Genomic DNA, 25,606 nt, shown 5'->3' on the forward strand with positions numbered 1-25,606 from the left:
CACACACACAAAACAAACAAAAACAAACATGGGTAAAACCTCAGGCTGCACATGCACACAGATAAGCAGACAGGGTCCTGCAGAGAAGCCCATTGTTCTTTGTATAATTAGCAAACTCCCAGGAAAAAGTTCCTTCCCCTTTTCAGGCATATACACGGTGGGCTCCACGGAAACTGGCACAGGGAGGAGGGGGACTCACCTAAAACAAGCCCACAGTTATATAAATAAGAGAAGTGGTGCTTTGTGCCTGCCTGGAGACATACCTACAGCTGCATAAGATAAGGGGAATTGCACAGACAGCTTTACTGGTAAAAAGTTACTAAAACAGTTACAGGGAGGAGAGCAGTTGCTTATAGAAGTTTATTGCAATCAGCTGCAAACTGGCAATCCACTCGGACTCCCCTCTGATGTGGACAGCTTTCTTCTTTAGCTTATTAAACTTTTGCTCCAACCTCATCCTTGTATCCATGTTCCTTAATCTTCTTGGATGTAGGACAAAGAACCCTGGGTACTAGTTCAAACAATGAGAAACTGCTACAATAAGATGGATTAGTGAGACTGCAACAATACCTTTGTTCATCGTACAAATTCCCTCAATCACATAGAGAAAAGCACTTAAGTGTTCAGAAGTAACCCTTGTCACACTCCAAATACAAAATGATTTACATGCAGCAAAATACACAAGAAGTGAATTAAAATATAATCGTTATATTCACTTGGCACAATTGTAACTCCATTAAAAAAATTTGAAAAGTACTGAAACTGACCTGAATTTAAGTTTCTTCAACAGAAACATTATCAAAGTAATAAAAAATTACATGAGATGCATCGAAGCAAAATGCCTTCTTGAGTTTTTCCCTTAAATTTCTCTGTGTTTTTCTAAAATACAGTTTTAATGCCAAGGGAACTCACAACTATATTTTAAAGTGAATATTATTGCATTGTTTTTGCATTATCTTGTGGGACTGAAATGCAGAGTTATGGATTACCACCTTAGAAGTAGAGACAGTGGTCTGTTTTTGTATTCAAATGGTCCCAGATTTAGATCTCCACACAATTAAACCAGAATAGGGGGACTATGTACTCAAAGGTGCCATGTGCACACGACATGGGTGCATACACATTTGGATATATGTACACAACCTACTACATACACACATGTGTAACACACACAAAGACTCTCTCACCCATGCTCTTCCCTCCCACACCTACCTATACACCCAGGATAAAATGGAACCCAACTCAATTACCTATATTGTGCAAGATATATCAAGTGCATTGCCAATTACCTTTACATTAGAAAACTAAACCAAGCCAGAAAAAAAAAAAAAAAAGGATTACTACTTAAGGGATTTATAACAAATTATCGGGCATACACAATACTTAGTATAATTCTCCAACAAAGGCTTCTATTGAACCCTACCTGGATAAAGGAAACCACAACCATTTAAATAATACAAGAAAACCAAACCCGATTTACACTGGCAAAAGAGAAAACTAAGAGGGTGGGTACGGGACTTGGTAAATACTCTCCTTCCTCTCCTCCCCTCTGGGAAAACAAAAACCAAAAAAAAAAAAAAAGAGCTCAAAACAAATCAAAAAATGAAAACTGCAAGAAAAGTGTCAAACCACAAAACAAAAGAGCGCTCCACAGAAGCTCAGCACATCTTCATTTGGTGGACGCTGGTGCCCTTTCCCTGTGGGCGGCGCCAGCTCCTTTCTCGGCTGCCTGTCCAGCTGCTGGGCTGGAGCTCCGCGTGCTGGGTGTGGGTCAAGTGATCCCGTCGCGGGCGGGCGGAGGTGGCCGGGCAGCGGCCGCTGTGCCCGGGTCTGGGGTGGTCTGGGGTGAGCTGCACTGCTGCCCTGTTTCCCGGAGCTCCGCGACTGCGGCTGCTTCGCCCTCCCTCTGTGGACTGGGCTGGGGTCCTCGGGAGAAGTCCTGCCCCGCTCCCTTCTCCAAATCCAAAGGCCCTGTCTCTCTGGAGACAGGGAGGCTCATACAGGATATGTGCAAATGCTTTTATTACAAGCTGGGTTGAAAGACACCCGTTTGCTCTCGGGTCCTTTTCGTGAGCGCCGCAGGAAGCCGGGCTCCTCTCTCCCCAGAGGCGGCCGCAGGTTCGCGGCGCAGGGCCTGCAGTGCCAGGAGCAGGCAGGGGCCTCTGCCCTCCCCTCCGTCCCTGATCTCCCGCCGCCTCCTCACCCGCCGTCTCTGCGGACTCACCCTGGGCTGCAGCCTTTCTTCCCTCAAAGCAGGCCCTTTACATCACCGGACTCTGCGTCTTGTCCCAATACAAATACATGAAAATGCGGTTCTTCAGGTGGCGAGAACAGTGAGCACTTCTGAAACAAGCCCATTAGGAACACTGAAGTAAATCTGAAGCCTAACGCCCCGGCGCCCTGACTACGGGCTGCCGAGCGGACTCTGCGGTCCCGCAGCTTCCCCGCACTCGCGGCCCTGGACGCGCAGCTCCCAGGCTTTTTTGCGCCGGCCCCTGCCGACATTGGCCAGGTCCCCGCAGTTCACGAAAGGCAAGAGGGCGTCGGCAGGGCTCCGCGGGGCGCCCCGCTGAGGACGCTGTGGGCCTCGCACTCCACCTCGTCTCCTGTCCTGTCACAGGTGGAGGCCAGCTTCTGGGTTGAGACCTCTGTGAACTCGGGATCTTGAGCAAATTGCCCCAGTCCTGAAATCAAAACCTAGGGGGCGGGGTTGGAGGCCATGAAGAATGGAAGGAACATTATCACTGGAGCTCGACTCCTAGAGGGTGGCAGCAAGGGGCTTCTGATGCGGAACTTCGCGGGCCAGTGCATGTGTGTGTGCGTGCGTGTGTGTGCGCATGTGTGAGGGGTTGGGAGGGGTGCTTGTAGAAAAGGAGCAGAGAAGGAGCATCAACCGAAGGGTTAGGGATGTGTAGGCCAGAGAAGAGAAGTTTTGCCTTGGGTATTAAAAGCCGTCATCAAATAAAGACGGCTCACAGAGGGATGGGGAAGCCCGCCCTGCTGCTTCCTAGGCCTACCCCAGCCTGCCCTTCTCTTCTCCTCTCTGATGCCTTTCATATTATTCTTCCCAAGAAACCTTCATTCTCCCTGCTGAAACTGCAGCCCCGAGCCCACTGCCCATAGCCAGCTGGCTGTATTTCCTGGGGTGAGGATCCAGAAGTATGCATGGAAACACCGTGCGCGCACCTGCTCGGAAGGGCCAGCAGGCGACCCCTAAAACTTCTCCATCCTCCCTGTTGGCAGCTTTATGCCTGGCTACAGGGAAAACAAGCTCCTGAGACAAAGGAAGGGAGGAAGCCACAGAGCGCACCTCGCACAGTTCCTCCCAGGTGTCTATTCGTCTTGCTCCCAACCCACATCACTCTCTCCTGACGCTGCCTAATTTTACTTTGGAGCTTCTGCCCCTTCCTGACCTGTTGCATACGTATTTATTTATTATCTGTCACTCCTCACCACAATGTGAGTCACTAGAGCAGAGGCTCTGTTTCTCAGCTGTGTCCCCTCACCTAGAACAGCGCCTGCACGTGGTAGGTGCTCAGGAGAGATCTGTGAAATGAATAAAGGATAACAAGGCCACATAAAGCATCCGAGTTTTCGAGTTTCAAGGGACCTTTGAAGCCATCTGGTTTAACTCCCCATCTCCTGCATGACAGCCTGATGACTGATGGGCACCATCTGTGCTTATATATGTCTAGTGATGGGAGGCTTGCTACTTTAGGAAATGCCCCCTCATTTTGGGAGAGCTCAGTTGGGAATGTCTTCCTCATGTGAGCTGAAATGTCCCCGCCTGTCTGTTGAGCTAGTTGCTCCACGACCGTGACTCTTTCCCCATGCCTCCCATTGCAGGTGTGAGATGCCCAGCAAAGCCTCTGAAGTCATCTCCTTTCCTGGTTTACCTAATTCCTTCAACCAGTTCTCCTATGAAATGGTTCCTAGGGACCTTGCCGTCCTGATCATCCTCTTTTGGGTTTGTTCCAATTTGTTGAAGGTCCCTTAAAATGTGGTGCCAGGATGCTCTAGATGCTCTCACCAGGCAGAGTACAGTGGAACTGAAAGCTCTCTTGTTCTAAACAAGTGGCTCTCAAGCTGGCTGTGCATTAGAGTCATCAAAGGGCTTTAAAAAATATCAGTTTCACTTGTCATGGATTGCCAAAGCACCACAGGTGATTCTTATGAGCAGTCAGCATTGAGCACCACAGATCCTGACCTTCTCTGTGCATAAATACAGTCCAAAATCACATTTGCATCTTGTGCAATCACAGCACATGGCTGGCTTATATGATGGAGCCTCGAGGCCTTTCTCGAGGTTTACCGGCCTATGGCAGGGATACTTTTCTCAGTAGGTTCTTTCTCTGCCTGTATCAGGCCCAGCCTCAAGAGAGCCAGTAACATCTCATGTGCTCATATTTTCCCAAGCCAGCCGTCCTTCCATAGCCCTGAGAGGGAAGGGAGGGTCTTTCTGGCTCAGAGGCTTGACATACAATCAGTTTGGAAAGAGCCAGGTTCTCTCTTCTCAGCTCCCCACGCCAAGTCCCCTTGCTGCTCATGGTCTCTCCCTTCCCTATCTGCTGTGGGATGGGGAGTCATGTACCACTTCACCAGGCTGCTGGCACTGCCTTGGAATTGCCTCCTAGGGTCCCAGCCTGGCTGCCCACCATGGGGAAGAGAGGCCGGGATCTCTGGTTTGTGCTGCCATCCCTGTGCCAGGGGGTGGTCTCCTCAGCACAGGAGCTGCAGTGGTTGGACAGGACACTGCTGGTGAGGTTCTTGCTGGACTCAGCCACCTCCAGCACAGGGTGGGAACGAGCTGCAGGGCCTGCCTAGACTGGGGGCTGTGGCAGGGGGTGGTGGAGAATGGCCTGGGAATGAGGCAGGGGGATGGCTTCTCTGAATAAGAGGGCTCAGGCCCACCACTGAAAATGCCTGTGGACACACAAATAGTGTGAGTCATTGGGAGTCACTGGCGCCAAGCAAGGCAGGCCCCTGCTTCTGAGCAACCACTGCTTTGCCGCTGTTGTTTCCAGCTAGTTCCACCCACATGGGATTCACATGCCATCATTTTCACCCATCTCAATCCTACCTCATCAGACCTGGCATGAGTTTCAACCATCTCAAAATATGTTTTATGATTGTCTCAGTCTGATGTGGCCTGCTTCTACTCTAACTTCAGAAAGCTGTGGTTGAGTGGAATCAAGGTAATCTGCATTTCAGCCCTGGCCCTGTCACCTAGTAGCTGTGAATTCTCTCACTCTTGGTTTTCTCATCAGTATAATAGAGAATAATGATGCCTGTATCTTCTATAAACCAGAACACAAATGCCCTATCAACCTACCTTACAGGGTTGGCGTGAGGTTCAAGCAAAATAAGGTCTGTGAAGAAGTATAGCGCACATCTCACAGAGCTAGACCAAACCAGTATTTGCTGTTTTAATTTTTACAATTAATTGGGCCATTAACAGTGCCCCACCAGCCTCTAGCTCAGGTTGTCGTTGACCCATAGTGTAAGTCTTACACTATATTGTAATCAAATGATTCACATATCGTGTCCTCTGTCCCAGCATGTTCTTGAGCATCCTGAGGGCAGGGACCAGCCTTGACGACCCACCCTGGCAGAGGCTCCCCCGCGGCAGCTGCTCTGAGATGTGCTCCCGGAGGAGAGCAACGCTGTGTGGGGAAAGCCCAGCTCTGAGAGGCAGAGAGAACGGGAAGATCACCACCTAGGTGGGAGGGAGGAGAAAGGGATAAAGAGGAGCACAAAATAAAGATGACTTTCTTGCTTACCAGCAGGCTGAGAACAGATGGGGGAAATCAACTGTTAGAAATCTTTCAGAGTGCAGCAAACCACCATGGCACATGTGTACCTATGTAACAATCCTGCATGTTCTGCACATGTATCCCAGAACTTAAAGCAAAATAAGTAAAAAAAAAAAAAATAAAAGAAAAAAAGAAATCTTTTAGAATAATGCACACAATGTCCCCACATTTTGCCACCTCTCTACCCCAGTTCATCATGGTCCCAACCTGGGGCTCCTGGGTCCCTGGAGATCTAGGAAAAGTTTAAGGTATGTTCAATATTTTGGAAAGCCCAGTGGAAATCATACCTTTTTAGGCAATGCCACCTGGGCTAAGCAAAACAGTGCATTTCTTTGACGTCAGTTGGGTCACACTGGTCATCTTATGCTGATTATGAGCTTCGATTAGCAACTGAATGCCTTTGGGTAAAAAAAAAAATTATTTAAAGCCTAGGTCCATGTAGGGAATATATAATTAAATGAGTAAAAATTCAGGAAACCAAGGTTTAGACCTCATCTTGCCTGGGATTAATAGAATGATCTTAGATAACTCTTTAAGTGAGTAGTCCTAAATACCAAGAATATGTTTGGTACTGGCATCTTGCATTTCTCTATCTCAGCTGGAGCCAGCCAGGCCGAGAGGGGTTCCATCCAGGGAATCTCCCTGACATGTTTTCCTTGGATGCCATTTCCTACTCTTGACCATGTTGCTGGCAGGCTCTTGGACCATTTCTCTGTGTCGGTGGATGAATTGTTGTGCAGCTAAATTTCCAGTATGTTCAAACTCTTCCTGCATGGGTGCCCCACAGCTTAAGCCTGTTTGGTGAGGAGACATCTGTGGCACCAAAAGAAGATAGCTCAGGCAGGTCCTGCAGTTGCTGATTCTTCAGGATCCCGCGAAGAGTTCCTACACAGCAGTATTTCCTAGATCCACCTTGTGATATTACCGACCTTGCTAAGGCTCTCGCCTGCACAGGAAGAATGGGCAGCCCTAGCGAGGGGCTGTTAGGGCCAGGGGTGGGAGGTACCAGCAGTCGGAGACAGGGAAAACTGACTGATCTCTCGGGGATTTGTCCCTTATCCCAGGGTGGTGGCTGGCAGCCCGTCCAAATGTATGAGCCACCAGAGGGTCAAGTAGATGCAGGGCAGGGCTGTCTTCTGGAAGATGTGTCCCCCTAAATTCTTCTGTCACTTGAGACATTCCAGGTAGAAGGAGGCCCTTTGACCTGCAAAGCCAGCCAGAGAACCAGGAACAGGGCAGGGAAAGAGCATGCTAGCCTGAGACGGCTCACACCCAGCTGGGGTGCGAGGAGCAATGTCTGTGGCCCCAGACACACCTCCTTTCCCCACCCTGTCACCTTATCTCTGAGACATACTGTGCAGCATATGTCCAAGGCCCATCTGGGCACACCCTGCCTTTGGAATTCTGTTTTTTCACTTTGAAAATCTGGCCAGCACACTTTGGGGAGGTTGTTTGAGTCAGGTTCCTATGGTCTCCCAGTCATCCCTCAGCACTGACCAGTGTCCCCTCAGAGGGGACCACTGGCCACATCTGGAGAGCAATGTGTGTGTTTAATAGTGAGGCAGAGCAGAGGGAGCCTGTCTTCAGGGATTGCTGGATGTCTCTCTTGTCCTCTTCTGGGGGTGTCAATTGTTGATTTTCATCACCCCGGTAGGAGAGCCTGGAACACAGCACTCTTGGGGCTCATTCCTGGAGGCTGAGAAATGCCACTGCGTAGGGACAGCTGCCACCCCCAGAAAGCAGTTTGCTCTTTTCCTTAGTGAAGAGACCCTCCCCCTGCCCCGCCATATTGTGCTTACATACAGGTTGATGCATTTCCCTCCCAGGAAATTCCACCGTGCCCCCGGCATCACAGATGCCTCCAGACCTGCTGGTTGGGAGTTTCCAGCTCCTTTACCCACAGCTTGTCCTATGAACTTGCATTTCAGATTTAGGGCAGTGAAGGCAGTCTCAGGTCAAAGGTGTCAAGAGAGTTGAAAACATTCTAGGCCCATTAGGTTCTTTCAAGGAAAGGCCTCAGCTCCTGTGTTTGCATGTGCTGCTGCTATGTGCCACAGCTACTCTCAACTTTAACCCAGACTTATCAGACACCCCCCATTTCTCCCTGCCCTGCCAACCCCTGCATCACCAAGGGCACATAAGCAGCTGCCTACAACAAGCATACAATCATTCAGTCAGCAACTAGATGTGCTGTAAGGAAATTTGGGAGGTATCAAGTCAATGGCATCCAGGTCTTTTGATGGTGACTCACAGTGAGAATATATTTGACACGTTCCCGTCACGCACGGACACACCTAATGGAATCTTGCATTTCGCTATCTCAGCTGGAGCCAGCCAGGCCAAGAGGGATTCTGTCCAGGGAATCTCCCTGACATGTTTTCCTTGGATGCCATTCCCTACTCTTGACCATGTTGCTGGCAGTTTCTTGGATCATTTCTCTATGTTGGTGGATGGATTGTTGTGCAGCTAAATTTCCAGTGTGACTACATTGCACACTGGTAAGTTCTAGTCTACTTTAGTCTGTTGTCATTCATTAAAATTTTGATTTCACAATCCCTAGTGCATCAGCCTGCAGTCTGAGAGGCACAGTTGCCTTTTAACCTCCTTTTGCAGATGAAGCCATCAACTTGCTGGTCGCTGGTGCAGCCCCCACCTCTGAGGGGAGACACTGCTGCCTTTATCTTCTGTGAGTCCACCCTTGTTCCTGGCACAGCACAGTGACTTTCAGCCTTTACAGACGTGCAACAGCCTTTGTTGAGTGAGACCTCACATTCTTATGCCTCCAAGCCTTGCTCTTATTCTCAACTAGTCAAGCCCTCCCTATTATAATTCCTCTTAGACAAGTCACCCCTACTCTTGCATTTCCAGCTGTTTGACCTTGTGCATCGTATATGTTAAGCTCATCCTGCCCTCAACCTTCTCTGAGTGCCTGTACCCCTCAGGGTTTGTACCACCCTGTAGGCAATTAGTTAGAGCTCTCCATGTTATCTTCCTCTTCTGAGACCCTCTTAGCTTCCTAACTAGTTTGGAAAACCTCCTTGAGTATGGGGACTGGTTTATTCACAACCTATCAGAGTGCCTGCATGCACCAGGCACTCAAGAAGAGCCAAAATGGGTTAAAGCATACACTTTTCCTGACTTCTAGGATAGGTAGTTGTGTATGAGTTTGTATTCCCCAAAAATCAATTTAGAGAATGTTATCTCTTAAGAAGCTTCCAATATTTCTTTTGGTTTTGTGTTGACTATGTTTCATTTTGTCAGGAACATGAAGGTCTATCACCCCCACCATCCTATTTTGCTGATGGGGACATGAAGGCACAGGGTGGTTGATGGATTTGTCAAGAGCTCCTGGTCTCTACTCTTTCCATGCTTTTCCTTATTCACTAGATTCTTCTTTCTTCATCGGGGGACAGGAGAGACTTCTGGTACTCCTCCAACCTAGTTCTGGAGCAGAATGCTGTGGCTAGCTTGGCTGGAGCCTTTCCCCACATCCCCCTGGGGGGCCTTTCCCCACATCCCCCTGGGGGGCCCGGGGCCTCCCTCCCATCACTTCCAGCCACACCTTTCCTTTCTTCACAAGCCTAAAAAGCTAGTCCTTCCTCAGTATAAAGTACTTTCAGGAGAGCTTCTAAAAACAGTGTGTCTTTAATGTTTTTTAATGTAACCCACTGTCATCAAGGCATTTTACAAGGAGACTTTCTAGATACACACACATATTGGCAATGAACCAAATGTTTCACCACATAATACTAACATTCGTGACTTTTGATGTACTCTGTTATTTCCTATTGTGCTATGCCGTGCACTTCTTTTAAAGGGCTGACCAAATTGATGTCACAACATTCTAATGGATCTAGGTCTGCAGTTTAAACACTCTACTCCAAAAATTCCAGCAAGAACAAAAATCTCAGCCCTAGATTTGCAAATGGTGTCCTTTTCTGGGACTTTATTATAAGGTGTTGCATAACAAATTTGTTAATTGTTAATATATGGATGTGTGCACTGAGTCTCACTGGAAAACATATTGATGACTATTGGTTACAGCCTAAAAAGAATGTTTGAAAGTCTTCCTGGTGAGGAAAGGCCAAGCTAAAAAGGGGAGTCATGTGTGTGTGTGTGTGTGTGTTTGTGTGTGTGTGAGAGAGAGAGAGAGAGATGGGGGTGGTCCCATCCCCTTAATGAGATGCCACATGCTGTGCAGATGTTTTATAATATTTGATCTCCTCTTCTCCCCGAAATCTTATCCAGAGGAGAAATTCCATGGACCTGCCCCTGCCTCCCCCAGACCCTTCCCCACACCTTGGCTGGCCTGGGCAGAGGGCCAGAGAGCTCACATCTCTGTGGGGAGCAGGCTGGACTCCCTGCGGGACTCAGGGTCTTCACTCACCTTTACTTCACAGGTCTCCTCCTGAGACCCCTTGTCCTGACACACTACAGCTCTCTGGCTCTCTCAGGAGTGGTACCTAAAATGTCCGAGATGGAGACAAAAAATCAGAGACTGCCAACCCTCCTGCCCTTCCCTCAGCAAGTAAGCCATCACATACACATGCAGGCAGGCACACATGCACGTGTGCACACCAACACAATTGGTGTGGCCTTTTCCTCCTAAAATCACTGAGGAAGCCATGGAGCCACAGAAGTGTTAAGATTAGGGTGAGGGTTTTATGTGGGAGAAGGGTGTCTGATTTGGATCCAAGAAGATCTGAGTTCTGACCCCCACTCACTCTGGCCCAAGTCACTTAGCCCACCCTATGCCTCAGTTTCCCTTTCTATGAAATTGGGTTAACACATGCCCTGCCTGACTCAGAAGCTTCTTGTGAGTCACAAATATAGCAACAGATGAGATGATGCTTTGAGTGTGCAAAGAACCAACTTGAAAGAAGGGTCCTGGGCTGTATGATATAGGGCAGTGTGGCCCTAAAGAGAAGGCTGTCCCTCCCCTCCATTGTAGGCAGCTGGGCTTTTAGGCCTTTGTTTGGCACAGCTGAGAAGTTCCTGATATCTTCTTTTGATAGTGTCTTTGAGCAAAGGATAGTGAGCCTGAGGCCCTGCTGAGCCTGAATCCCACCTGAGCTCCAGATCTTCCTATACCAGGATGTGCCTCGGGATGTAACACTTCCCCCACTGGGACAGGGGCTTCTGCTCATCTAGTCACACCTTCTTGAGGTGTGAGCTAAGTGTTCTTCCTTTCCCTAGCAGTGCTCAGCTCAGTACCTCCCTCCATCTTTCTTTCTATAGACCCTGCGTGCTGGGGCCCACTTTATCCTCAAGCCCCTAAGGGTACCAGGAGAAGATCCTGGCTTTGAGCCACTCAGACAGGGGAGGGGCAGAGCTCTCCCGGGGCTACCCACCTGTATTTATCTGTCCTTATATTGCTATAAAGGGATACCTGAGACTGGGTAATTTATAAAGAAGAGAGGTTTCATTGGCTTACAGTTCTGCAGGCTGTAGAGGAAGCATGATGCTGACATCTGCTTGGCTTCCAGGGAGGCCTCAGGAAACTTACAATCATGATAGTAGGTGAAGGGGGAGCAGACATGTCACATGGCCAGAGCAGGAGCAAGAGAGAACGAGTGAGGTGCCACATGGTTTTAAACAGCCAGATCTTGCAAGAAGTCACCCACTATCACAAGGATAGCACCAAGGGGATGGGACTAAACCTTCATGAGTAATCCACTCCCATGATCCAGTCACCTCCCACCAGGCCACACTTCCAATACTGGGGATTACAATTCAACCTGAGATTTGGGTGGGGAGGTAGATCCAAATTATATCACTACCCCCCAGTTGGAAGGAAAGATGAGTCATGGGAGCTCCAGGTGGAGCGGGAGGAGAGGAATATGGCCTGTGCTTTGGAAAGACACAGTGGGCTGAGCTGAAGATGCAGAATGGCAGAGGGCAGGCAACACCACTTCTGAAGGGACCACCACCCACAGGACATACTGGCCCATTCTGAGCAACAGCAATCCTGGAGCCAGATCTGCCCTTATCCTTGAGCGGCCACGTGGAGGACAAGGCTCCAGAGCTAGAACTTGGGCTTTATTTTCCTTCTTCACCAGGCTGAAGCATCCTGAGTGTTGTTTTTACCAACTGCAATGGAAGAGAGGGTTGATGATGTTCAATGAGCACTTACAATGTGCCGGGCATTGTGCTGAGTGCTTTGCTGTGTTTTATTTCACTGACAGATGTATCTGTGGGGAGAAGAAAACCCCTGGGGCCTCCTCCCCCAGCTCCTCTAAAAATCACTCTCCCTTAATGTAATATAGAACAAAGTTTCATATGAAAATGCCCTTAGAGGGAGGTAATTAAAACAGCAAACACTGGTTTTATCTAGCTCTACGCCCTCCCCTCCCCTGCTGGGGGGGGGAGGGGGTCAGAAGTGAAGGCCCTTGTCCAGGTCTCTCCTCAGGACAGAGCCCAGAGAGCAGGCTATGCCCCACCTCCTCTGTGCACCCTGGGGTGGTGGCTGGGCAGCCCGTTCTCATGTATGCACAAAAAGCCCACCTCACAGCTAGGTGAATGGCACTTTCATTGTTCAGGTTGGCAAGGGCAAAGTGGGTGAGTCCATTCACTTTAGGGAGGTGGGGGACAGAGCAGAAGTGAGGGCAGCACCCACCTCTGAACTGGCTTACCCCTTCTTCTGTCCTGTCTGAGGGTTCTCATCCCCTTCTGCCTTCCGCCCCCACACCCACGCTGGAAGGCACCTTCCCTCACCTCCATCCTCCACCTCCAACTGAAGCCACAACGGGGAGTTGATGAACCTAACATTTTGGTGAGGGACTGGGAAGCCAAACCTGGAGAGGCAGAGGTCCTGGGAAGAGGCCCAGAAGACAGCAGACCTTCTTCCTAGGATTGTGAAACAAGATGCTTCCAGTCCACACAGCTGCCCTGCACATTACAGTCCTAGTGATACAGACAGGAGACAGGGAAATACTGGGTAGAAGAGGGTAGTTCCCCAGCAAAGGCTCCAACCCCAAGCCTGGAAGCCCACAGCCCTAAATGGGAACAGGCATTCCTGCTTTCAAGCCAAATGTTGCCTTTTGGCCTGCCACACCCCCCTATCCTGTACCCATACAAACCCCAAACCCCAGGCTTCACAAGCAGACAAGCAGACAAACAAAAGAGCAGGGGAGCAGAAGAGCGACACAGCAGAGAAGGGGAGAAAAGAAGGAGCATCCGAATGTTGAGAGGAGTTCGGCTGGGGACAGTCAGATCTGCCATGGGACAGCCAAACTCCAGGAGAAGATCATCATCCCACTCCATCCCCTTTCCAGCTCCCCATCCTTCCCTCTGTGTGCCACCTTCATCACCCAATAAAATCCCCACATTCACCATCCTTCAAGTCCATGTGTGACCTGATTCTTTCTGGATGCCAGACAAGAACCCGGGTATCAAGAGGACACTGAGCTGGTTAACACTTAAGCCGTCTGTGGACACTAGAGCTAAAAGAGCACTGTAGCATGCCCACTGGGACTTTGAGAGTCATAGGCTCACACCCCTAGATGCCACCATGGGGCCAAATCCCAAAAGCACTCACCTCAGCTCCTACACCTGCCCATCTGTGTGCTCTCCCTCCCGTAAGGGGTTTGAGAGGCTGCCAGACAAGCCATACCTGTGTGGCATATCCTGCACGGGGTTGGCAGGGGAGCAGGGAACTCTCCTGTTTAACTAAGAGGTGCAGCCTTAAGTTACCTTAGAGGGCTTGAAGGGACCAGAAGAGGCCACCTATCCCAGCTTCTTGCCCTGGATAGGAAATCCCCTGGGCAGTTTCTGAGACCGCTCAGAGAGACCACTCTCAGACCTGTCTGATGTTAAAATGGGAGAAAAATGTGACTGGTTGTAAACAGAGCCCTGCCTAAATTAATTTGCTGTGTTTTTTTCTTTTCTATCACTATTAACTAAACAAAAGGTACATGTGACTGTGATGGGAGTTTGTAGTTAGTGGTAATCAATTATTCATAGACCTGTGGACAAGCACCCCTCACCCCTACAACTTTCTACTACCCATAAGATGCACTTATGACCTCAAGTGAAAAGATGTAGCCCAAAGAACAGGCTGAGATCCTGAAAGTTGATATCTATTAGCACTGATTTCATCTCCTGATTCTCATGTTAATTTTTATTGAACTTATTTTGCATGTGAAGAAATACAGGCCCCAGGAGTTAAGCAAGTTGCCTGAGGATAGTTGGTAGTGAGGGGCAGAGTCTGTGTCAGAAGCCAAACTCAAGTTTTCTGATGTTTTCACCACACCATGATAAAACACCTCCAATGAAACTCCCACCTCCAGCAGGAGAGAAACATTCCCCTCCCTCTTTATTCCTTACAGGGACATTTACAGTTCTTCTAGGTTCCTCAGAAGACAATGAAAAGGATATCTCTCCAGAAGGAACACTGGCAACTTTATGGAGGCACTACAAGTTGCTGCTAAAATAAGGGCATCTCAGACACCTTCCTGGCTCCAGCCAGGGTATGTTACAGGTAGTTAGAGAGGCATGAGCAGGGCAGAAGAGGGTTCTTCTCCACCACTCACTAGGAATGTGATGGTTCGACAATTATTACACTGCCTCTTTAAAAATGATAATTCAGCAGCAGGGCCAGGGCGCCAGGGAGAGACAACCTCCTGAGGATCCACAGCTGTTAACCTTAAAGTGTTAATTGAATGCAGATCCTGGGAAAAGCAACCTCCTAGGCATGCAAGTTAAGAGACAAAATGGTGAAGTATGACCTCCTGGGTACACTCCACTGGAAACGGGAAGAAAGCCTCAGATGGGCATGCATATGACTTCCTAAACACACTGCACATGCTCAATTCCAAAGGGTAACGATTTCACTGTGCATGCGGGCAGCCCACCCTAAGGGAAGAATCATGGGAAAGAGGTGAGCCTGTGAAGTCCTAGGCTCATGGTCAATCACTGCTTTTGCACTTGTTCTCCAAATTGCCCACTTGGATCTCTTCCAAGTGTTCTTTCCTTTCTTTCCTGTTCTAAAGAGTTTTTAATAAACTTCCACTCCTTCTCTGAAACTTTCCTTGGTCTCTATTTCTGCTTTATGTCCCTCCATCAAATTCTTCTGAGGAGGCAAGAATTGAAGTTGCTGCAGACCCAGATGGGTTCACCGCTAATAACTCAGACACCTTCTGTTGGTAACAGGTAGACTACCTCCATCAAGGTAGCTGGCTGGGCACACACCCAGGAGGAAGTCCTGTCAGCAGAGCACTACTTGGTCCAGTGCATTCCCAGCTCCAGGTCTGGTCATCTGTCCTGAGACTGACCCATACCTCCTGCTCCCCTGAAGCCATGGTCCAGCTTTAATCCTCTCCCTAGATCAGCTTCTCGTCTTTTCTCCACCAGGGATCATCATTCTCTTTATTCTCTCCCCTTTAGCCTTCCTTTCTTCTTGAATTCCCTCTCTTCTATATTTGTTGGAAAGCAATTTTGGAGGAACCTTCAAGTTACTAGAGGTCAAAATAAAGACACCTTAAAGAACAAGATGTCAACTCCACTGTGCTAGAAGGTGACAAATATCATCACCAATTACAAGAGGACAATGGTGAGGAGCCCATGCTTCAGGTTGGGGAATGGGGAAAGAAGGATTCCTGGTCAGAGCCCAGGAGTTCTCTTTTGGGGCAATGATGACGTTTGGAAACTAAGTGTGACTTGGGATATGAGTACCTCAAGTTTCTAAACAGTTTGCTAGAACCCATTTCTTGTACTCTGAGCACATCTTATGAACTGTGACCTGGGCAGAATTGAAGATATAGTGTTGGGGTAAAGGGGCAAGGCAGGAAAAATGAGATGAAAATGGGGAAGGATTGGGGATACTGGCCCCAAAGTCTGACCTGGTCCTCAGATGGTGTCCTAAACCTCCTTCTGGGATAGCTTAGGCGATCACCTTTGTTATTATAACCCAACTCATCATCCCAGTCAATTGACTGACCAGCTGTCTGCTAGTCCACCTTTAGACTAAATATCCATGCCATCTGCCTATCTAACTGTTCACACACTTTTGTACTTATCTTCCTGACACTGGGTTAATCTGCCATCTATTTTCTTGGTTAACTGCTGCCTATGAGGTGTCTCTCCCAGTTTCCCTTGGTGCACTTGTTTTCTGTTCCAGACCTGTGACCCACCAGGGACTTTCCAAAGTTGCTTCCACAACTTCTGCCCACCTTCCTATGGTTCACTCATAGCTGCAGGGAAAACTCTGTGTTCTGGAAACTCCACCCCAACACACAAGCCAGAGACTTTGCAGACTAAGAACTCATCCCTTCTTGCCTTGTCCTTGTAGAGTGTGCCTTGCACACTCTAGAGAGCTCTTCCCCTCCATCACTGGGAAGGTGCATGTTGGATGGGGTTGGAGGCTGAGATGAGTTCCTGCCCTCTTGGTAGAAGAGAATCACTTAATGACCAAAGCTGAATCTCAGAAGCCTGGAGACTTGTTTTGGGGATGAGCCATGGAACTGTTAGATATGAGTTCTAAATTTCCTTCCAAAGAATCATATGTTGGTATGTTCAATTCTTTGCCTTCTACTTTTAAACTTAACTTCCTCATAAAGCAATCTTTTTCGATCATCTGCTACACCCTGACTCATTCCGATTACCTGCTCCACCCTGACTCATTCCGATAACCTGCCACCTGCTCCACCCTAACTCATTCTCCACTCTGCATAACCATCTTTCTTGCCAAACCACTCACCCCGTCACTCTCTTTAAATTAGCCAATCAGAATTACTTTAGCCTGGGTGGTCTAACCCTCGCCAATAGGGGAAGCACACAGCAGCAGGGGCCACGTGTGTCCAGGATAAGAACCCCTTCCCCTCCCTTGTCGAAGTGTGCGCTCACCATTGCTCCATCTGTGAGGGCGCACCCTTCTGTAGAAGTAACTTGCCTTGCTGAGAATTAAGAAGAAAATTTTATATTCAAGTGCTATTTCTTTGGTGGCACTGAAACTTTATTTATAAGAGAACAGTTAATCACTCTTTGCCAGAGGCCACATGCAGAACTGGAAGAGATGTATACCTTGGTCTGAATGGCTCTAGGGTCCCACAGCCCAGGAATAATCATCATCCAACTATAAGACAAAGCACATCTGCACACACTGCCCTCAAGGAGCCTCCTGGTGGCAGAGGGGAAACATAGCCTCTGCCAGAGTATAGATGCCTGTGATGGAAGTGTTAGTCTGAGAAGAGGGCAGGGGCAGCCGAGGTCAGGGGCGCTGTATGGACTCCTCACTCTCCTAATCCTTCTCCCTGGGCAGTTCCACCTATGGGCCACATGTGGTGGCTCATATCTCTAATCTCAGCACTTTGGGAGCTGAGGCAGGAGGACTGCTTGAACCCAGGAGCTTGAGACCAGCCTGGGTAACATAGCGAGACCCTGTCTCTACAAAACATTTAAAAATTAGCCAAGCATAGTGGTGTGCACCTGTAGTTCCAGTTACTCGGGAGGCTGAGGTGGGAGGATCACTTGAGCCTGGGAGTTCAAGGCTGCAGTGAGCTATGATCACTATGAGCGCACCACTACACTCCAGCCTGGGCAACAGAGCAAAACCCTGTCTCAAAATAAAAAAGATTATTAAGGGGGTCTGAGACCAAAAAGTTTAACTGCTGATGCAGACAACAGAGCAGGCATTACAAAACTAAATGTGTTAAGCAGCCTCACACATTAACCACTATAAAAGTAAGGAAATCTGAGGCGGGAGGACTGCCTGAGGCGAAAAGTTGGAGACCAGCCTGGGCAACATAGCAAGACCCCATCTCTATAAATTTTTTTTTTTAAATAGACAGGTGTGGTGGCATGTGCCTGTAGCCCTAGCTACTTGGGAGGCTAAGGCAGGAGGATCTCTTGAGCACAGGAAGTCAAGGTTGTCATGAACTATGATCCTGCCACTGCACTCCAGCCTGGGTGACAGAGTGAGACCCTGTCTCAAAAATAAAAATTCTAAAACAGTAAGAAAATGTCATGCAGGTGTGCTCAAGGACATGTAGCTTCTTCTCAAGCAAGGAAAGTCTCTAGAATGAGATAACGTAAAGAGGACAGCACAGGGGTAAACAATGCCAACTTAAGCATCAATGACGTGTCAAGGTTTGTGATGACTGAGAGCAATGCAACCATGATTAAAATGCACCAACTATTCCCAAAAAGCTTACTGTGTAGAAGGAAAGAGAGACACAGCTGAAATTTTGATCGATATGTGGGTAGGGGGAAAGGAGATGTATGCACGGGATATAGGTCAGTGGGGAGGGGAATTGTCCCCTTGGAAAGGGGAGGAGGGGACCTTCCTGAGAAAGGTATGTCTGCGCTGAGTCTTGGAGGATGAGTGGGAATTTGGCTGCTGAGTGGGAGAGGCACTTCAGGAGCAGGGGGTGCCTCAGGACCGGGAAGAGCATGAGCCCAGGCCCAGAGGTATGAACCCGTATGGTGTATTTCGAGAAGGTATGAAAGCAGGCAAAGAAAACGAAAGCAGACTAGAATGGCTCCCCAACAAAATAAATGTAATGTCCCTCAATAAAATTAAGATTTTTAAAAAATCAAGACTTGGCAGCTCTGATAACATCAAGTATCTGTTCTTCTTTTAGAAGAGAATAGGCTGGTTCATAATTTAGGTGTATGGAGACAAAGTACCTGTTTTGGAAAACAGAAATGAAACTCTGCTGTCACATCTTGATACAAAGTGAAATGTTCCTGTCACCCCTTTGCCTTCCAGGTGCTTTTGTTTTTGTGCAGATTCTGTCTCTGGCTCCCAAGGAATGCCCAGAGCGGCCATTGTGGACCATTGTGGTCCTTGGGGGCCAAAGGAGGAGGAAAGTTCACCCCCTCAGGGCTCATCAACACGAACCCCTAGGACTTCACTCCACGTGGTTCAGAAAGGGGTTGTGTGGTTAGATCATGCCATGTATGTGAAATTGTTTTTCCCACCAAAGGAGCTGGTCAGGATGGCTCAATGTTTATTTCAGAAGCAGCGGACCAATGCCATTCTGAAAAGTGAGTGTGCTGTTCTAAATCACGTGGGGGCAGGGGAAAACCCTGCTAGTTACGTCAAATAAAAGAGGAGAGGGGAGAGAAAGAGAACACCTTCTGATAGTAATCCATGCCCACCTATCCCCACCAGCAGCCTTCATCAAAGGTTGAAATGACCCAAAAGATGCTCTGGCATTTACTTAGGGGTCCCTGGGGGGAATCTGGCCTTTCCAACAGGCACTGGTAGGTGGCAGAAGAAGCCTCTTTGACACACAGCTGGGACTCTGCTTCCAGTAGAAGCCTGACTGAAACCCCTGGAATTAAAGAGGGTTAGACAAGTCTCCAGACAGGGGACCTGGGTCCCAGAACCCCTCAGAGCGCCAAGGCAGGCTGGCGGCAACCTGGGCAGGTGTCTGCCCAGAACAGCAGGCATCTGAGGCTGTGCAACCAGAGTGAGACTCTGCTGGCAGTCAGGCTGCGGGGCTGAGGCAGTGCGGGGAGAGAGCCAGCTCACACTGGTCTGCAGGTTAAGGGGATTCTGCAAACAGGGAAGAACACTGTCAAGAGAAGTAAGAGGCCCCAGGAGCAGATTGATATGAGACTCTCAAGAGCAGAGCGGGGACAAACAGTAAAGGAGCAAAGGTTTGAGTAGAGAGAGAGAAAGCAAGCCTGTCCTTACAAGTGAAGTGGTTCAGAGACAGGCAACCTAACATACAGGATCTTACTTTTAGGCACCTAGGCTTAAATCCCTCTTGCCAGTAATCCAGTGGTCTAGCTTCACTCACGGGGTTCGCGAACATCTATGGGCCAAGGAACAGGCGGACAGTGATTGTGTCCGAGGACGTGTGAGGGTGGGTGTGCGGAGGGAGCCATATGTCCCCAGGAGGGCCTTGGCTTTCCTTTCTTTGTGTTCCAGGATGATGGTAGTGATACAGGACAGGCAAGATCCAAAACTGGGGCTTAGCCTTGGAGGGATTTTTGCTTTGCCTGGGAAAGAATTTAAGGGTGAGCTGATTGTGTTAGCAATCCTTTATTGACTGGTACCGCTCCTTGCAGAGTAGGGCTAACTCATAAGCAGTGCACCTAGAGTTGGCAGTATACGGACTCTCAGCAACTATATTTATACTCTCTAAAGCCCACTTTTAATAATATGCAAGTTAAAGGATGGGTCAATGCAAATTGAGGGGGCAGGTTATTGAGAGCTTTCTGGGAAAAGGGCAGTAACTTCCAGGTTGTTGCCATGGAAAGGAGTGGTAATTTCCGAGTTGTTGTCATGGCATTTGTAAACTGTCATGGCGCTTGGTGGGAGTGTCTAATGCAAATGAGCAATGAGGTCAGCTGGCGATCATTTCGTCACCATCTGCTGGTTTTGTTGTTTTTTTTAACTTAATGCTGTTTGGACTGGATCCTGTTTCGGTTAGCATGGTTGTGACTAGAAAACAAGTATTCTATTTCAGTAGGAGGCCTGACTGTGAAGGCTTATCAACCTAGTCTCTGAATCCAAGTGGAAAGTGGAATCATATGGGACCCCCCCTCCCCCCGCCATCCATTGGGCCAGGTAGTAGGTGGCTCAGAGATGGCTCTAAGTGGTCTGATGACCTCATAGCTGACCCAATAAATACCGCCTTCATGTTTCTTTCACCATTGTCAATAAGTAGGCTCCTGTTTCAGTAACAGAGGTACACTTCACACACATTATGCAACACATGCATGTGTATGTGAGGCCATTGGAGCATATTTCATTTTCAGAACGCACCACTGTCGGATATTTGGTCAGAACAAATAACTGCATGTGGAGCGGTTCCCTCAACCTTTTCCCTTTCCTGTCTTTTAAGCCCGTCAGGCAAATTGAGCTGATGAGCATTGCCCTGATTCCCCGGAGTAATACTGAGAGCTGATTATCTACACAGGCTGCCAGAAGTCAGTAGCTGAAACACCACAGCTGCAATCATGGTGACAATTGCTACTAAATTAATAGGTACAGTGCCAGGTGCTGTTCTAAGCTCTTGACAAACAGTAACTCATTTAACTAGTAGTAGCTGATATAGCATTTTATAAGCAACTTAAAGTGATCTACCTGTGTTTGGAGACTAAAAATAAAACAAAAAAGGCATAGTATCAACCCACTACTATTCTGTGCTCTGGGCAGGCCCAGTCCTCCCGTGGGAGGCAGTGACGAAGCCACAGGCTGCCAAGATCACTCCACCCCGACACCCTCCCGGAGGCACAAGGAGGATGAACATTTCTCTCTCCCTATTCCCATTTTGTTTAAGCAGTAATGACAATGAGGAGGCCACATGAGACAATGTGGATGTAACTCTGGATCTATTACTTACCCTCTTGGTCTGATTAAAAGCAGGAGCAGGAGGTCCCCATGCTTACAGGCTGTCTCCAACCCACGGCTCCAAATAACTTTTTATGCTTCACTCAAAATCTCCCCTTCCTACCAGCCATTCATTTCTGTGGTACAAAGCCCTCCCTCCCCCATGTTCCCCAATCTTCCCCAAAGGGAACCAGGGGAACCACAAGGTGGCTGAGCTCCAGAGGACCACAGGCTTTAATTACCCACTGTCTTTTCCTTGCAATGCCATAGCACAGGGGGTGTCTTCTGCCAGGCCGTCCAGGGGAGAACATGCCAGGCAGCTCAGTCTAGCTTTTCCTCAGCTTGGTCAGCAGCTCTCAATCTTAATATTGGACAAAGACAAACCCACCACTGAACAGCCTGGGTTTTCTTCTTGTTTGACTCTCTTGTCCTACCATGTTTACAAGCCTGTGCTGTTTCTCCTAAATGTACCATTCTAGCTCCTTAAATAGAAATTGTGTTAACTGGCATATTCTTGATGCCTTTCCCTTTCCCCCTTATATATACTTGACCTCTAAATTTTCCCCTTTGACCAAGACCTTCAGTCAACACTTACTGATCACAACACATGTCTAGAAGAAATCAAGAATATGACTAGAAGGTATTGCAAAAAGACTAAAAGTGGGTGGCTTTGGAGGACAACTACTTGCCCCTCCTAGGATTTTACCCTAGCAAGGCTAGTTCCAGGGCTACTAAGGAGAGTGGTCCCAAGGATATTACCTAAGCCAAATGACCTTTGCCTTGGTGCCCATCCCCTTAGAGGTCTACAGGCCAAAACAGTACAAAAAGCAAGATGGCAGAGTCAGATGGAGATAATGCCTGGTTTAGAGGCATGAGGGCCAGGATGGTATTGCATGCAGGACAGGAATGTTCACAACGCATCTGGGAATAGGACTTTGCTTGATCCAAAATGACTGGGAAAAAGCTCCATGGCACATCTGATAAGAAAGGAAATTAATCCAAATCCTTACCTGGGTTCCTGACTAAGAAGAACTGGAACCTCTCATCTCTGGTCAAGAAATACATGAAAACTTTTAGATCACCTTGTACATAATGTATTGAAAATATAACAGGGAGTTGTGATAGGTGAATGATGGGAGGACCTCTAGTTTGGGCCTAAAGAGATGATGTTTAGGCTAAACTCAGGCAATTAAAAGAAATTAACTGTCTTTGAGGGGCATGTGTTGCAGAAGAGGAAGCTTATACAAGTCTCTAAGGCAGGAACAAACTTAGGGGACAGACACGAAGGCAACCATGGCTGAAGCCTACTGCCGGGAGGGGTGAGCGATGCAAGGGCAGGCACTGGCAAGGTCCGCAGGACCCAGGCCCTGTACAGCTTCTAGGCAGAGGGGTCTGGATTTCATTGTAAATCGGATGGACAGCCCATGGAAGGTTTTAACCAGGAGGGTGATGTGATCAACTCAGATTAAAAAGATAACTCCAGATGGTCTATGGAGAACACCCGAAAAGGGAAGAGAATACAAATATGAAGGCCAAGCAAGAGGCTGCTGTAGTACTCCGGGCAGGAAGTGATGGTAGCTTTCACCAGGCTGGACATGGTGGATAGGGAGGAAGCTGCATCCATTTGGGAAATGCTTTAGAAGTCGTCTCGACAAGACTTCATGGTGGATTGGATGTGAGTTAAACGGGAGAAGGGAATCAAGGGTGGACCTCTAGGGTTTTGGCCTGAGTGACTCTGGGTGGATGGTGGCGCTAATACAGGAGTTATTAAGAAATAATTTTCAGGCAGATAGAGAAGGTAAAAGGATTTTTCAGTAAGCGTTTTTCTTTTAATGAAAGCAACCTCCAAACTATTTCTTTTCTAACAGAAAGGCACTTAAAGAGGGCCAGGCCGGCAAGCTTTGATACGAAAATGCACGCCATTAGAAACTGGGTCCACCCAATATGGCAATTCACACCTTCTTCTTCTTGTCACCAGGTGTGCCAAGTGTCATGGGCACCTCCAGATAACTCCACATGTTCGGGACATCATGGCAGGCCCGCATGTGCACACTAAAGGGCTAAGTTGGGACGGCCAGGTTTTTTGCCAGCTACGTGAATGACACACCTGTTCAAACCAATCCCTTGGGCTCTATTATACAAATCAGACACTGCCTCCTAATGCCTCCCATATAACCAGCCACTTTTCTGCCACACACAGGGTTTCTCTTTGCTTGGATGCCCCCTCCCTCTGTCTCTGTATGGGGGAGCTGTTTTCTTCTTCCTTTCCTCTTTCTTGCCTATTAAATTCTCTGCTCCTTAAAACCACTCCAGACTTGTGTCCGTGTCGGTTCATCCAAATCAGCATGAGACCAAGGACTCTGGTGTTCCTCCAGTCATCGGAGCCATATCATTTTGGTGCATTGGCCGGGAATTCATTCAACGGATTGGTGAGTACAGACTGGAGCAAATCTCAAACTCAAATCTGTCCTTTAATCTCAAGGCTCTCTTCCTGCTATTCTGTCGCCAAACTTTCTTTCTCTTTCTATCCGTGGTCTCTTACTCTCTCTCTGTGTGTGTAGAATGTGCAGGAATTTTTACAGCCTAAGGAAGTAATCCTATTAGGCAAAATGAGGAAATGCTGTAGCACTGGGGATACAGCTTAGGAAAACGCCCTTGCAATCTTCTAGGAACAGAGATTCCCACCCCTCCACGCCATCCCCCTAATGCCACCTCCCCCACCACACCACCACCTCCCCACCACGTGGTGAGGTTACTTACTACTAATTCTCTGGTAAGACATGGTATTCCTTTTTTTTTTTTTTTTTTTGAGACGGAGTCTCGCTCTGTCGCCCAGGCTGGAGTGCAGTGGCACAATCTCGGCTCACTGCAAGCTCCGCCTCCCGGGTTCACGCCATTCTCCTGCCTCAGCCTCTCCGAGTAGCTGGGACTACAGGCGCCCGCCACACGCCCGGCTAATTTTTTGTATTTTTAGTAGAGACGGGGTTTCACCGTGGTCTCGGTCTCCTGACCTCGTGATCCGCCCGCCTTGGCCGCCCAAAGTGCTGGGATTACAAGCGTGAGCCACCGCGCCCGGCCAAGACACGGTATTCCTAAAACAATAGCGCCACCTAGTGGAAATAGAAATTCTGGCCGGGTGAAGTGGCTTACACCTGTAATCCCAGCACTTTGGGAGGCCGTGGCGGGCGGATCACATGAGGTAGGGAGTTCGAGACCAGCCTGACCAACACGGAGAAACCCCGTCTCTACTAAAAATACAAAATTAGCCAAGCGTAGTGGCACACGCCTTCCAGCTACTCAGGAGTCTGAGGCAGGAGAATCGCTTGAATCTGGGAGGCGGAGTTTGCGGTGAGCCAAGATGGCGCCATTGCACACCAGCCTGGGCAACAAAAGCGAAACTCTGTCTCAAAAAAAAGAAAAAAAAAGAAAAGAAAAAATCCTCTCCATAAGACACATTGCTGGTTCTCTGCAGTATATTACAGCTTTCCAACTTTTCCTTTTTGTGCCTTTTCTACTGGAAGCTAGGCTCTAAGCTATTTCTGTAAACGGGAAATTTCTGCCTTTTGCAGTTAGGAGTAAGATGTCTTCTGCGCCAAATTTTGTCACGATATTGACCCAACAGCAGAAAAACGGACATTTAGTTCCTATGTTCTTTTAAGGAACCTATTCTGTCTCTGATTAAAATACTTAATAAGTAAGGGGATTTTACGTCCAGAAGTTAACCGGAACCATTTTTCTAAGGGTAAATGCTTTAGCACGGGCCATAGTAGCAGGCAATCTAGCACACTGCCTCCCTTAAAGGAGCCTTGCCCTAAGGCGACACAGTCTCTCCCTAGATCCATTTTTCAGGGAGCCAGGGGGATCACACAGATTTAGGAAGTCAAAGGGGAATCACACAAGGTGGATAAGCTGAAGCTGCATGGGTAAAGTGTGGTTCGTCCCATCACTTAGTTCATCCAGTTCCATGGCTTGGAGGACCACGCCTACAGCCATGGGTGGCACATTTAACATGGTGCCAGGACCCAGGAAGCAGGGAGGGAAGACAGTGGGAGGATGCGCTGTGTCCTCCTCCAGCCTGGGTCATACGGAAAGGAAGGAGACGAAAAGGAGGCTTTTATTCTTGCTTCTTTTTCTAGATGGGAAACAGATTATCTTTGGCTTGCACCCGCTGGAGTGCACTCTGAAACACGGGAACTTCCTTAACCTCAGGACTTTGAAGAAAAAAGTGACTCATTTTCTTTTACACAAGGGCATGGTGTTTTTACTAAACCTATGCAAGCGTTGTAAGATCAACCCAGGTCTTTTAGCAATCATATCGGGCAGGCCCAGGGAGAATAGTTCCCCCAAATTAGAAAAGCAACTTCCAGGGGAACCATCTGAGGATCCCCCTTATTTTGGGCCCCTTTGAGTTCCCTTCTCATTACAGGACCTTAAGCAAATAAAGCAAAACTTAGGCAGATTTTCTAACAACGCTGATAGGTATGTAGAAGCGTTCTAAAATTTAACTCAG

This window comes from Symphalangus syndactylus, chromosome 5 (assembly GCF_028878055.3).
Source record: "Symphalangus syndactylus isolate Jambi chromosome 5, NHGRI_mSymSyn1-v2.1_pri, whole genome shotgun sequence".
Lineage (NCBI taxonomy): Eukaryota > Metazoa > Chordata > Mammalia > Primates > Hylobatidae > Symphalangus > Symphalangus syndactylus.